Below are 15,871 nucleotides of genomic sequence, written 5' to 3'. Positions count from 1 at the left end.
GACCTATATGCCTAAAAAGCCATGACAATACTTGACATTAATTATTTTCATGATAAATTAGTTTTAAAATAGTGTTATATCCCACATGGCATTTAAAGCATTGTAAGCATTTCCAAATGATTTAAAATGGAAATTAATGACATAAAGAGTCACTTAAGTCTGTTAACTTGGTTACTATAGTGATTGTGTAACTATTTGAATCTTTAATGAAAGGAAAGTCTTTGGGGAAAAAGCAATACAATAGTTTTGAGTCTTTAGTATTATTAGTAGGCTAGTATTAGTATTAGTATAGTTAGGTGCATAGTCATTATGATCTATAAATATGTAATTGTCACACCTTAACATTAAATGTAGGCTACTTCATTTAAAGGGTTTTTGCTACTGACTTCAAACATCACTGAGTGTATAGATAAGAGCAGGTGTGGGCTTGACACCATGACAAGCTTTTAATACTTCACACCTTAGTCAAACACGTCGCCCGGGGAGAAGCCTGCCAAGTTAAACCCTGACAAAAGAGGAACCACTTCCTGTGACAAGGGCCGAGAGGGTCTGGGCATATTTTCTGTCTGACTGTGTGTTATTCTGCTTTCCTTGTTTAGGCCTTTTTTTCTTAGTTTTCCTGTCACACTAATCAGAGTGTCACACTTGCACTCATGTGCCTCTGTGACCCAGCAGCCTAGTGTGTAGTAGCCATAGATAGTATAATAAATAGCCTACTACTACACACACACACACACACACACACACACACACACACACACACACACACACACGCACAGCCCCTCAACCTGAGCATTATCCAATCTTTTGATGCATATGGAATACACATAAGGCAGAAAAAAAAATGCATACATCATGAAAGTGGAGGAACAGACTGTGTTGGATTGCGTGACCCACTGAACTGTGTGGACGACGGATTAAGGAACAACTGTTGTTTGACAGAAGCTCCCAGCTGAGTGCTGTGTGTAAGGCCTCAGAGAGCAATGTCCCTGGGGCCAAACGTGTCTTTTTCTCCGGCAGCAGGAAGTGGGCTACAACAATGTGTGTCTGGGAAGAAGGGTGTGTGTTCTGTGCTGCAGCTTCTAGGTTTGTTTGTGGGCGTACGTCATCACATCGTAGCACACATAGTAGTAGTGTCACAGTCAGTCATCAACGGTTCACCTGTTGCGTCAACTGGGTGCAGTGGGAACATAAGGAGTTGGGGCTTGTTGTCAAACGGGAACATTTTTTAATCAAGCTCTCACATGTTTTCTTGGCAATGCGTCACCTTTGAGGTTAGTTTTTTTTAAAGCTGTTTGCATAAGCATAGAGATGAAGATGTTGCTCTTATTGAGCCTTGTCTGCAGTTTACTAAACGGCTGTCATGTTTCGTCTTGTTTCCAGTTTGAGGAATTGTGTCGATTATGACAGCTGACTTCGTGTTCAGACATACAAATAGAATATAACGTCAGACACATGAATTATTTATTTAGCTTTTTAAGATTTTATGAAGCTTCACAGTCCATTTTTATATGATGTTGGTTTGTATAGTGTGGATACGAAAATATATTAAATTAAATTGTAGAAAAAAACCTTAATCCTAGAAATTGATCTAAAACTTATTTCACTCAGCCAGGAATGTGTTTTACTTTTGTCATTGACTTTTCAGTCACCTTGTTGATATGTCACACACAGAGGTTAGGTCAGGTTGTAGACTATATTATTGAGGCAGTATAACAATGCTGTGTGCACAAAAAGGACCCATCATAAACTTTTATGTAAAAAAAGTTTTCATGATGGATGGACAACATTTGCTTATGTATACATCCAGCAGTAGTGAAGTCACAACAATATCATTCATTTGGAGTTGTGTTTCTGACCAAATGTACAGTCAGTCCAAATGTAGCTCCTCACAGCTCTGTTGTTGATTCTATACCATCTGCTGAAGTCTCTTTAATAACTGCAAAAATGCTCCACTAGTTGTTCATTTTGTCTGTCTGATGTTAAGTACTTCAAAGCAGTGGACATTTTCTGATCCTTAAATTGTATTGTTCGCGCCGTTAGGCAAATGATGGCTTACATAATGCATGTCTGGAGTGGAAGTCTACACATTCTCAAGTCACAGCAGCAGAATTTGCGCACACACCTTTTCTTCCCTGTCTGTTAGAGAAATGACACCTTGGCGGACATTTGTTCTCCCAGGCATCCCACTGTGCTTTTTACCACTGACAGGTTATTTTTACACAAACTTGTCACAGTAACAAGCAGGAATAATCCCCCATAGCAGCCAAAAGCCAGTCAGTCTATCCCATTTAGCATCTGGGAAGCTTGCCTTGACAGAGGGCCTCGGGGCTGTATAATGTATTTGTTTGCTTTCCTCCTCTCTTCTTCCCCTCTCCCTTCTCTGTCTCACTTGACCATGGTCCACATTCTTTCGGAGGTCTCAGTGTTTTCCAAAGGTTAGCCCCGCATTGGTGGTGGTTGGATCCTGGCCAGCTCTAAACTGCAGTGGGACTTAAAACAAAAGTGAATGACTTTGGGACTGGTTGTGGCCGGTTTCATGGGCTGGCATCGTTTGAAACCAGGCCAACGATAATGATGGAGAGTCTAGCGGTCAAGTGGTTGCAGGTGGTTAGGGGAGCAGAATTTAGATTTTTTTTGTCAAGCAGTTCTCTTCATTTGACGTTCTGCATTAGCCTGTCCCTGTGTAGAGTTTCTGAGGACACTCATGGGCACAGTTTGTATTTGTTTCCGTTACTTTCAGTCACATTTCTGTGTATGGCTGTTTTCAAATTCCAAACTGTTGGTCATATTTGATTGTTCTCTAACGTCAAGGCTATAATGGTTTTTGTGCCGGCTTCAAACACTCATGATCTCATGTTTAACTACAAACTCCATGTTGTCTCTGTCTAATCTTTCACCCCTTTTTCACTTTCTTGTTTTAAATTTACGTTGTGTTCTAATTTTTGTAGAAGTTTTTGCCAATCTGAACATTCCAGCACAGGCTATTAGGGTGCATACCTTGTATCCACCCTCTCATTCATGTTGCTCCAAACAGAGTCAAACATTGCAACTCAACCTAGCTTTTTTCGTTCTGACCAATTAAAAATGCATCACATCTGTGTTAGCAAAGAAATGTGTGACCAAAAAAGGTAAAATTGTTTTTGCTTTGGTGCTACAACAGAACCTCTCTGGCACACACCTCCCTTGCATTCTTGTAAACTTCATCAGTGAAAAATGTGGGCTATCATATTGTAATGACTGTATATTTTCTATTTAGTTAGTTGTGTGTACATCTGTGTGTGTCTGCATGGGGTTTTTTGGTAGTCAGCCTCCTCTTCAACAGGCTGTGGGGGCGCGTGGCTGGCAGCAGGACAGTGTCTGAATTCTCTCAAACGGGGGAAGTGACCTCAGGTTTCCTGTGCGAGGATGGCCAGGTGCTGTGGTGTTATTGTGAGGGGCGCAAGACTTCCTCCATGGATGCTTTGTTGGTAAACGTCTGAAACTTGATCCACTGAGTTCGGGCCCCTGTGGGAGGTAATATACCCCCCCCCTCCCAATCCAGTCATCCTGCCGCGCTCTCTGTCTATCTCTTTATTTCCTCACTCTCTGCCACAGCGACTCCTCAATTCATGTGAGATTTTACATTAAGAGATTGAGAACACACACTTTATATAAGCAGCTAAGCGTGTATAGAGGATAACTGACTGTGTGTGCTAATGGGGTAATTACATTATTGTAAGGATACAATTACAGGTACATACCTAGCACTTACCTGCTATACTCGAAAAGGAAGTGCTGTTTTCGGAAGGAAATACCAAATTGAAAGGACAGAATCGCAGATGCCTCATAACCACACACTTGATAGTTTAATTCAAACTAATTATATGTGGAGATGGAATGGGGCCTCCATTTTACTTCAACTGTCTGTTATAATCATATTATATAGAATCATTGGTGCCTTACCAGTGTTGTCCCTGGCACTGTCTCACATGAAACAGGTGTTATTTGAGTGCAAGAATCCTGTGTGGACTAACTGTTTGAATTTGTGCCGCGGAAATGTGTGAGTCAGCCGTGACTGTTTTCCCTACACCTTCGCCTCAGGGGAGGATAATAGGGTCATGCAAGTGTAGGTACAGTACGTACAAATGTATAGGATTGGATAAAAGGTACCGAATTGCGGAAGAAGTGCAGCAGTTACCTCCATCTTGTGCCCAACCTGCCTGCCTCGGTCTGATCTTGGGAACAGCTCAATCCCAAAATAAACCCGTTTGCATTGCCTCGGAACACCCTCACCTCTGCTGCGTGTGGGAAGTGTCTTTGCCAAAAAAGTGTGCTAATCTACCTAGAATTGCTTAATGTTACTGTTTACCCATAACATTGGCACCTATAAAATATGTAATCATGGGTGAACGGTACATTTCTAAACATTAGAATAAATGTTGCAACAGTCCATAAATAAGCATGACAGCTGGTTATAAGCAACTAAGCACTGCACATCAAGCAGCAGGGAGAAGGGACGACTGAGAGAGAAGCGCAGATTTAAAGTCAGCAAACAAATTGCAGTGTTTTTTTGTATAAAACTAGTAATGTGATATATATTATAATTCATATAACTGATGGTTATGTTAATAATGGATACATTGTAGGATAAGCCATGGTTAATGGAGGCACTCGAAGAGAAGAACTCTGCGTAGAGGGAGGACTGGGCTTACACATCATACTGTAACACCACATCTTCATGGTTGGGATAAGAGAGTGATCTTCTATTTGATAACATTGTTGTTCAGGGAATCACTGGTCCACTTACCCACAATGATCAGCATACTGTATGTCAGAAGTGGATCATGTTGAATCTCAGTAAAGAATTACATTATATTCAAAGCTGACTGACACCTATAATTGATATCTTTGAATTGGGACTCGTAAAATATAAAGCTACAGTATGATGAAGTCAACATTCATCTAACAGAAACCATCCGCCTACATAGAACTAAGAAAGTGGTTTTATTTCTATGGGAGAAGCAATGTCGTCATCCTTCCCTTTGGTTTGCTCTTGCACACTGGCTTAATTGGGCAATCATTTGAGACCATGTGGCATGCAGTCCTTTACCACGCAGTGATACACAGCAGGCCTTAAACAAGGCAACAATGCCTGAGGCTTAAAATGTCACCTTTCAAAACACTGTAAAGCCAGAGAGGGTGGGCTATTAACAAAGTGTTTCTCCACAACAACAAGCTAGAAGGACTCTGTTCTCATAACAGATGTCTCAGAGAGGTAATTTAACCTCGGCACTGTATACATGCGCTGTATACATGCGTTGTTCCTCCATGCCACTGCTGTATCCCCGCGTTCACCCCCTGCTGCTGTGTTAGTTGTGTCTTTATATGGCTAGTAACTTCAGTTTGCCACAATGCCAACTGCATTAGTGTGAACTGCTTCCCGAACACTTAATAGGGTTGGCTCCCACGTCTGAAATAATGATCCCAGACTGTGACATCATGGCAGAGGAGATGCAGTCATGAGAGTGTGGGTGTATGGCAAGGTGTCAGCGTTTAGTACTCTATGTGCACATTACTATGCAAATGTGCAGGAACGTTCTCTGTGTTGCGCAACAGTTTCCCTGGGATGAACTAAAAAGGCCTTACTTGTTGGACCGCATGGAAAGATGCAACATGTTCAGATGTGTATTATCTTGTCACTGATAAATACAAGACTTGTTTATTTGGAATGCAGCTGGGAGCGAGAGCATTCCCCTCACTGAAAGTAAACACTGTTGAAAATGCTTGCTCTGCATGATGAAACTAGCGAGCGATCAAGAATGTGACTCCTTTCCCCAGAATGTCTTGGACCATTTCCCTCTCATCATTGTTCTTTCTCTCTCTCTCTGTCTTTTGCTCACTATTTATACACACACACACACACACACACGCACGCACGCATGCACGCACGCACGCACGCACGCACGCACGCACGCACACACACACACACACACACACACACAGTACACCTACTACACACGCATAAACACATGCACACACACTTTCGTCTCTATGGCTCTGTTGGAAAGACAATAGTCTGTTTAGAGAAGACAGGCTGAGACAAGCCAGACTTGCTTCACTGAGGTGTGGATTAATGTCAGTCACACAGAGAATGGGGCACTTGGCACATCTCGGGGCACACGTTGGCACTTATTTGTAAAGCTATCAAAGTTGCATAGGAGTAGTAAGCAGAAAATGATGTTCCCTGGCCTCCTTTGCTTCCCTGTGTTCTCTTACCTTCATAGGGTTCTGGCCAGTGCTCATACATTGCTTTGGAGGAACCATAAATGGCAGAAAGTGTCCTTTATGTGGCTATAAAAGGACGTCAGCTCCTGAGAAGATGATGGTGATTCAAACGACAAGTAACAAAATGCGAAGGAATTGACTTCTGGCCCAAGCACACTGTTATTGCCTGTGGACACATCTGTCAGCATGTTGTCACAGAAAAGTGTAATCGAGAACAAATTACCTTACTGTGTTTAGTTTACTCTGTGTGTACCAACTACTAATCATGAAAATGTTGAGTCCCCCGAAGCATCCATGTCAACTCTCATGCAGTCACCTTATGTAATTTAAGTGCTTAAACATGGCGCAGTGAGATCATAACTGTGAAATACTGTTTTGTTTGACAGTGTGTTCATAAACCAGCAGATCATATTGAGCTCAGGATGTTTGTAGAAGTGGGGAACATAGCTCAGTCCAAAAGGATGATCTGAGCATTTACAATCAACACCATTTCCAAATGATTCACAGAACCCCTGTAACAGAGAGAGTAATACCATTGCGGTTGGTTTGCTTGTATACGCATCTTGGTTGAACCTTGAAGCTATATGGGCCTGTGCCAAGCTCCAAACGTTCTTAAATGCATTTGAAGTTGTCCTTCAGAAAAATCATGCATTTTTAATTCTAACCCTTGCACTTTTTCTAATATATTTCTACTTGCCATATGCGATCTTACATATGAAGCAGACAACAGTCTTTTCACCTATAATCCATGAAGTTCCCTATACAATTTGAACATTGAAACCATTATGGAATTACTAAGGCTCTAAGTTAGCACACGTTCAAAAACTGAAAAATAATAGTAACATTTTTAAATATATAAATGTTTTGGTCGAGACATCATTACAGTTCACAGATATTACAAAAACAGATATCACGCAGGCAAATCAGGCATAATCATGATTGTTACGTTTAAAAAAATCCAACCCATCGCCTCCCATCTCCTCTTCCACAGATGGTGAAAGCATCGATGGTCAAACACAAATTAATTTGCTGCACTGCATGTGGTACACTAATATATGCAGATGGTCATAGGAGTGATGTAATGTGCTTTTGGAGCAAATACATTTTAAATTGATGGGGAAAAAGTACAAATGTCTGGACCTCATTGCCACCAATTGTAGCTTCAGCTTTAGTATCTATTTTTGGTCAATGGAAAGTCTTTCATCATGTCATTCAAAGCCCTTTATCTTCTGAAAAAAATCAGAAACGTAACAGCGGACACTGCACTTAATAAAGACTTCATTCAGGTGTAGATTTCATTTCTTGGAGTTAACAATAGTGTGGTGTGTTTTGTCCTATCTGAATATGGAGAGTTCTTGTTCTTCTTTGTGTGCAGAAGTGCCTACACTGTAAGAAATTTCCCTGTAAAAAAACATTAATCAACTGGCAGCAGGGTTGCCATTTTCTTACTGTTAAATTAACATTATTTGACTGTCACTAAAATTGACAGGATTATACTGTTAATGAAAAAAGGGATGAACCTGGACTAAATGTTTGTTATGTTGCTGTTTGCACCGTGAGCGAAGGGGATGTTATATTTCATTGGGCAGATGTGTTTCATCCCTATATAAGTTTACTATGTCCCCTATTTGTTCAAATGCTAAACACAGAGAGCAGCTTCTGTTTGTTACTTCAAGACACTTTTTTACAATATATCAAGTTCAATGGAATGATTAATTTCTATTGTAAATTGTCTCCTGAGTTGAACTAGGGATCTTGTTTAAGATTTCCACAAACCGTTTGTTATAACCAAAAATAACAGTTAGTTCACACAGAAATGTTTTATTTAAACAAAATGCATTGTGAGGTAATGGAATGAAACATCCCCTTTACTGAGGGTGCAAATAGCAACATAACAAACGTGTAGTCCAGTGCAAGTCATTGTGGGAAAGGGGCCGTCTCTACAATACACTTTGTTGTGCTTACTTGATTTATCTAAGGCAATCCGTTTCCTTCATTCTACTGAGTAAACACAACTCTTCAGTTTAGTAAGACTAATTTGGTTTAATTACGTTAACTGCAATTTCCATTTCCAAGTAGATTTAACTCATCTTCAAGTAAACTTAACCAGAGGATATACAGTAAACAACACTTAATAGTTAAGATGTGGATGGATGAGGATTAATGTAGAAAATGGTACAAGCTTCACATGTGCAGGCAGCTCATGTCAAGTTGTCCCTTCCAAGTTTGATGGTAAATTAACAGGAAAGTTCAGTATTTCTGAAAAACATTACCGTTCCGTAAAATAACAGCAAAGGACTGTAATTTAACAGACTGCCTTTTATTTTAACAGTTAAATGCTGTTTTTATAAATAACAGGTAAATGCTGTTGAAATCCTGCTGTAAATTTACAGCAATTGTTTACAGTGTAGAAATAAAGCTGTCTCTGTGATGTTGGAGAAATAATGTGACGGATACAGAACCCCATTACAACTGGCAGCTTGATGGAGTGTATACGTCTAGGGCATTCAGCCAAACCACCTACAGAGATGGCGCTTGACCACAAGCCGCAAATGTAACACATCTCTGCAACCAATCTACATATAGGCGTTATATAAATCGACACAAACTCCTACATGCTGACCCACCAAGAAGCACATGCAGTTAACAAGTGGCAGGCTGCTCAGGCAATAAGAATAACACTATTTTCAGATAGACACTTTCAATTTTTAAAGAACATGTGATTTTGTTCCATATCATGATGAAGAGAGAAGTCAGTTTTGGTTTACAATTCATGCCAAACATGACCAGCTCAGAGCTAGGATGCTAGAAGCTCACTAACACCAGGTGGCAAACAGGGTCCTATATTTCCCACGTCACTTAAGCTCAAAACTGTACATTCACTTGACTCCAGTCCTTTCAAAAGCTTTGCAAACATACCAAAGTTGTTTTCTTCTTTACTTTCCCTAAGGTCCGCCATACGTTTGCAATTCTGTTGGTGCTTTAATGGGCCTAAACATTCGGCTTCAAACGGAACCACATCCAATGTTGGCAATGGAAATTAGATCAATGGGTAAAATGGGGGCCAGACGGTGAGCAAAGCATAGCAGAGGGCCAATGACACAAGCACCATGACTTCATTGTGGAAGTATTCAACCCCCCTTAAAAGACCCCATCCCTCATCCCATCGCACGCTTTCTCAACAGTCGCGAGTGGAAACTGTTTAAGGTTTAATGATTGGAAGAAAGTAACAGAAAAAAAAACGTGTCCTAAAGTATGTGACGACGGTCATTGGCCACACCATGTTATGCTTGTGTGGCGGTCTGTCAGCAGAGTATAACAGTGCTTCTGCTAGGTAGTGCCATGTAGCGTTTAACATTCATCTACTGGCGCCACTGGATTCCGCTAGTCCAATAATCAAGGCAGAGCAATATATCCTGTTAATTTACACGGCACTTGACACGCATTTAGACGTCTCTGATCGATGAAGAGACTGTGGAGCCGTGACAAGAACCTTATGCCTTCAAACTAGCTTCTCACTTTGTTTGTGTCTGTTTTGTGTTTGGCACTGTCCCTGCATCCCTGGAAGCCAAGAATACTCCTATATAGGGAAAGAGAAAGCGGGATAATAGCAGAATGAGGTCAAATAAGACTCGGGCAAGAGTTGTGGTTAATAGATTGAAAGAGATAGACAGGTCTGCATGGGAAGCAACATAATTCAACCACGCTATCAGTGTTTACCAAAGCACCTGTTTTCACGTTGTCTCTCCATTTAACAACTGCAGCGGGGACTTTGCATTTTATCAGCGATAATGAATTAGGTGTGGAAGATGAATGGTGTTTTGCATTGCTGCATGATAAAGAGATCCCGTTGTGTGACACCAGGAGATAAGAACCTGACGGATTGCAGCTCTGCTCTGGCAAAGTCGACAAACTAGCTCTAGGATTTCTGAACTTGCAGCTCTTTCTCGATACTTAAATGAACCTTAGATAAATCCAACCACAACCCATTGTCTACCAAGGGCAGTATTGCTTTTTGATACCAATCAGAATCTGTTTTAGGTGGGTACATGTATTTACATCTACCACTGCCCCTTCACCGCTCCCTTATCCGCTCCCCTATTCATTTGCTATGATTGATTTGGACATGACTTGCTTGCTGCCAGGTAACCAATCCATACTATCAAATTGAACCAAACTGGCAGTGTGGGTATGCCAAAGCTCAATGACAAGTAAGAACTAGTAACGCACAAGGTCCGACAAAGCTAGACTGGAGGACAGCGGAGAATAAGAGAAAATGGTGAGCGACTCTGGGACGTGTTGGGTGGAGGCAGTCCTGGCGTACATGGCAGCATGATTTATGGACACCTTTGAAGTGAGCTCATTCCAACCACACGGCTTGCCTGCTGCATTTCAGAGCAGGGACATGCTCCTGGCAGTATGGCGAGGGGGGACAAATGACCTTTGGGTCAGTAACCTCCACTAGTGAACCACTCACACATGCACGTCCTGATTATGGGGCAATTCATCAGTGTGTGTTTGGGTTCCAACAAGCAAAAAAATTAACTGGCAGAGCTTCCAACGGACACGTGACTCACTCCTAGTGTAACCTACTTAGAGGTCAAAGCTAACGGGGAGAGCAGCAGAGCGAAAAAGGAGGTGGTCCCTCACTGAGATCCTAAAAATTGGGTCAAGAGAGACGTGCTCTTGGAGAGTCCAGCTTGTTGTATTTTATTTTGCTGCAGTGTGCAAAATTATCTGGGGAAACTTCTAGTATCTGCATTAGAGTCTGAATGGAAACACATTTTTATCTTCCTATGTAGTTTAAATCTCTCACTCTCCAGTAGTCTCACCAATGATGACATCATTTGTTTAAATAAGTAAAGCTTCCATCTCCTCTTCTGCTGGTGAGGATTGACGAGTGAGGAGGGTTGGCTTGGCAGTCGGTCTGGTTTGAATTCATCCTCCATTCGATATGTTTGGATTGCTCTAACCAAGATCTTCCCACTTTGTTTGAAACCCATTTCCTGAATACATCAAATTGTTTGACCTTATCAGCTTCATTTATGTGAGCAGAAAAGCCAGGGATTGTGAATATGAGCGGTAATTACACACAACGGAAAGTCCCCACAAAGCGACTGCTGCTCAATGTTCCTGTACAGGCCCCCAGTTTGTCTGATGTGCTTTCTTTAAACCCTCTATCTATCCACAGCTTTTTGTGTTCTCATGTGTGTACCTATGTACACGTGTGACAACTCATGCACGTGGTTGCAGGTGTTCCCAGATATCTACGATTTTATCCCTATAAGCAGGACTGTGTGTTTAGATATAACACGCCAGCTCTGCATTGCGCCTGTGTGTTTGCAAATGTGTGTGATTGTCTCTCTGAGAAATCCCAGATAAGTCCCTTTTCGGGGTAACAGGAAGAAGCAGAATGTGTGTGTGTGTATGTGTGTGTGTGTGTGTGTGTGTGTGTGTGTGTGTGTGTGTGTGTGTGTGTGTGTGTGTGTGTGTGTGTGTGTGTGTGTGTGTGTGTGTGTGTGTGTGTGTGTGTGCATACTGACATGGACCTCTCATTGTTATTAACCTGCCAGTGGTGAAAGGGGTAGGAAATTAACCCCCGCATTTGATTCACACAGCGCATACCAGAGTAAAGGAAGAAGACATAATGTTTTTTTATGACAGGAAAATGGACCTGGGGGATATTTTCAAAGGTCAAGCCACATTATCACATCTCTTTTTATATCTTCTTGGTTTATGCTGCTGGATTTTACTGCGTGGTGATTTTTAAACACATAATAGTATGCATTTAGCTGTATGCACTAGTGAAATAGCACATTTATTTGAGTTAGATTTGACCTGAGTTTGGGATGGATTAATATGGTATCTGAGTTCCCTGATGGTTTATTTTTTTACTGTAAATTTTCACATTACCACAGCATCCCTAATAAAATGCAGGGTTGTGCCCTCAGTCTGCGCTGCGGAGGATGAAACAAGAGCTAAAAAGTCACTGCCAAGAGGTTTATGGTGCAGGGGAATGAGGGCACTGTTTACACGTTGCTAGGGAGATGTGACTGAGAAGGGGAAAATGGCTGCATTTACTGGAAATGACTTCTAAGATATTTATCCCAGCCGATTCACATTTGGCAAACGCCCCTCAATGTCCTGAGCCAACGTATTTCCTTTTTTCCCCCCATACAAACGCATCTTCTGAGTCGGACAGCGAGAGAGGTGAGCGTGTCGGTCGCTTTCGGTTGTGGGAGACAATCCATGCAGCTGTCAAGAATGTAGATTGTTCTTACTGCGTACAATGTGTAATATGAATGAGAGCCCTCTGCACTCGGTAATTGGAAAACATCCGCCTTTCCTACTGTATAACAACATGCTGAATATTTATGTCTGGGGATGTTGTGATGTATGCTTAAACAAATACCCTTCTGGTCTGGGTATTAACCTCAGGGTCAGGTACCATCACTGCAGCCACGAGCCGCAAGTCTGAATGAGTTATAAATAATTGCTAGCAGTTGTGGGTGTGTACTGCACAGTTGTGTGTGGCATGCTTAGATTGCTGAGTGTGCGGCCTGTGAAACCTTAGCCCAGCTCCCTTGATGTCCTGGCTAGTTGCGCTGACTCTGCAACCTTAGGAGACCACCTGGAAATGACCAGTCTTCTTCGGGAGCCATTTTGTGTCTTTTGATTCACAGTTAGCCTTGGCATTCGGCCCCTGTGTAACTAATAGCTAGAGCATGAACAGCAGACTTTTCTGTCATATGAAATGCGCAGAGAAAGTCCATGCCATTTAAATCAGTATTCATTGTCCAAAACTCCATAGCAGCAGCTCAAAGGCACGTGCCTCAGATCCATAGGACCTGTGTAAATAAAATGAGACTCCAAGTCTCTTGGCTGCGGCAATAATGTTTGTTTTAGTTGTAGGTGCAGTCCAGAGGTAACTTCCCAATGTAGTGACTTGGGGAGATATTTGATGTGTCTGCATTGCATGTTACAAAGGCACAGAGAAACAGCCAAAAGTAGATCTTTCTGAGGAAATGACATCAGTGACATGACTATCTGTTCCCCCTCTGGAAGTTGGACTTGTGAAAACAACATCCTCTCTAGGGGCTTGCAAACCAGATACTGAATCACCCAGATTGCAAGTGAAAGTACTACGACCTCACTACTTCTCATTCTGCAAATATTTGAATGGAGACCGGGCTGTGTTACACATGTTAAGTACACTATATTTACCAGGCATGATAATCTAAATTTGAATGCATTTATTTTTAAGCAATGTGCTGGTCCACAGCCCTTAAAAATACAGAGCAGGTGTCAAAACTGATAGGTGTCTCCAACAAACAGTGGAGGCTTCAGGTTTCAAAGGGAAGCCCTATATCCTCTGGATCACAGGGCTGAGAATGACAGGGAGGATGAGGAGATAACAGGACAGTGACTGAGATAGCCATTTTTGGGCACAAATCTGCCCTGGGAAACATTGGAGTGAAGGGGTTCCTATGATTAATGGCCATGTTTGTTCAAAGAGAAATAATATACTTTTCCTCTCATACTGAGACCTTAGAACAACCCTTCACGACGTATTTATTCTAAACCCAGCAGCCACAGCGAAGCACTGTGTGAGAACCCCAGAATATGTAACTGTTATCCTGAGATCTTTCAGCACCTTTCTCAGATTTCCTTTGACTAAATACAGTATCTGCATCCATGTGAAAGAACGGTTTGTTGAGCAGGCATACATTGTTGATTCTTTTGTTGAATTATTATTGATCACACTCTCTTTATCTCCCCTTCTTCTGTAGTTCTTGCTTTACTCTCCTTTCACCACACTGCTCACCACCTCAAAGTGTATCAAAAGCTCAGCTAGAAGACTTTCAAGATCTTTTTTTTTCACTTGCTTTTCAGATTTGCTTTCTCTTTTCTCACTCTCACTCCAGTTTTCCCTCTGCCATTTAAACATTTACCGGCAAATACCAGCACACAGAAAGAGAGAGAGAGAGCGAGAGAGAGAGAGAGAGAGAGAGAGAGAGAGAGAGAGAAAGAAAAGACAACCTTTCTTGCATTCTCTAGGCAATGACTCTCCAAAAACCTCCACTGGCACACAGGAGTTGACTGCATAGTTTCCCCAATGCAAACCAGATGTGAAGCACTAATGTATGGCAGCATTTTTTTCTTCTTCAAAGGAAGACAAATGTAGGCCAAAAATATAGCATTTTGGCCATCCTCGCACAGTGATTTAAAAATAAATTCAGTTTCATTCCTGAGTTCCAAAGCTTCCCTCATGGTGGTTGGGACAGAGCAGAGTATGATTTAGAATAATTGCGATGTTATTGTTTGGTGTTGGTGGGGGCATTGTGGAACGTTGGGATGTGAGACCGGCTCGTGAAAGGAGACTGATGAGATTATGACAATTGCGTTTTTTCAGCTGCACTCATCACCCCCTTGCACATGGTGTCCTCCCTTTGAGCACGTCCTCAAGTGACTGTGTGCCCAGTGACTGTCAGATTATGACAAATGTATGTTTTAAGTACTAGTAAACATAGGTCAGTGCAGGCTTATGCTCGGCCTTTGTTTAACTTTTGTCCACATTTGAATCACCATATCAAATTCTCGTAATAATTGAGTCCAGAAGGTTTGACGTTCTCTCATGCCAGTTACTCCTCTTTATCCTGATGTGTGCGTACACCCACACAGCACAATAAAGGCTAATATTAGTAGACATCATGCTATATCCCTACACTTGCATGGTCTTTAAAGGTTACCGTGAAGGGACAAATTACAAAGGCTGTGGTGTCATCTTCTGCTGCAGGTAGTCATTTCCCTCCTTTATGTTTACGATTGTTGGCTTTCATTTGAGCCCATCGCCCGCCTCCCACTCCACACATAGCCGGTGTTTAAATGCTCAGGGACAATAACAGGTTTGCGCTCCAGTGTCTGGTCCCGAAAGCCTGTACTCTATCGTCAAAGTCTGACCCAGGCTCCCACATAGGATCGGTCTCAGGTGCCTCCCCAGACCCACCAACCCTCCCACCTCCACTCCCCTCTGCCCTGTCACAGCTCGTTCATTGATGTCGTTCAAAGAAACTAAAGTAAATGATGATACAGCTGCTCTCAGTAGCTTCCTATGTGTAGTGTCCTGAGGTTGTGGGTGGCCCTGGGTTCCCCCCACTCAAACTTCAACTCATTTGTAGAGCCACTGGTTGTTTACCAACTGCATCTCAACAGTCGCTCATTGCGAACCCCATCATATAAACTCTGATGGCCGCAGATTGCTCAAAGTTTTAAATGTCATAAAGATGATTGCAGCTTTGGTTTTCTGATTTAGAATCACTGTCACAACTCCACTAAACAGCATGATGCTTTACTAAACTGCCATTGGCTTTTAACTAAACAAAAGGATTTCTTAACATCAAGTGTTTTTTTTTTCTATCTCGACTTGCAAGCTTGTTTAAATGAGGACATCTGTTTTTGAATGGCGGTGAAGCATTATCTGGCGGTGAAGCATTATCTGCCCTTCATGAGCAATTTCATCCTCTTCATTGCTTCTCTTTGATTACTGGGCTTCATTTATCTGATACAACGAAAGACAGCCGGAGCAGCACCCCATTGATTAATA

The 15,871-nt window shown here is 41.9% G+C and overlaps 1 protein-coding gene across 1 annotated transcript in view; it reads left to right on the top strand.

Annotated features, from left to right (window-relative positions):
* Positions 1-15,871, top strand: part of fhl3a (four and a half LIM domains 3a) — a 28,556-nt gene that overhangs the window by 327 nt on the left and 12,358 nt on the right. The gene's annotated exons all lie outside the window — the stretch shown is intronic.

Source organism: Ammodytes marinus, assembly GCF_949987685.1.
Source record: "Ammodytes marinus genome assembly, chromosome: 13".
Taxonomy (NCBI): domain Eukaryota; kingdom Metazoa; phylum Chordata; class Actinopteri; order Uranoscopiformes; family Ammodytidae; genus Ammodytes; species Ammodytes marinus.
This window is presented reverse-complemented; position numbering and strand designations above follow the sequence as displayed.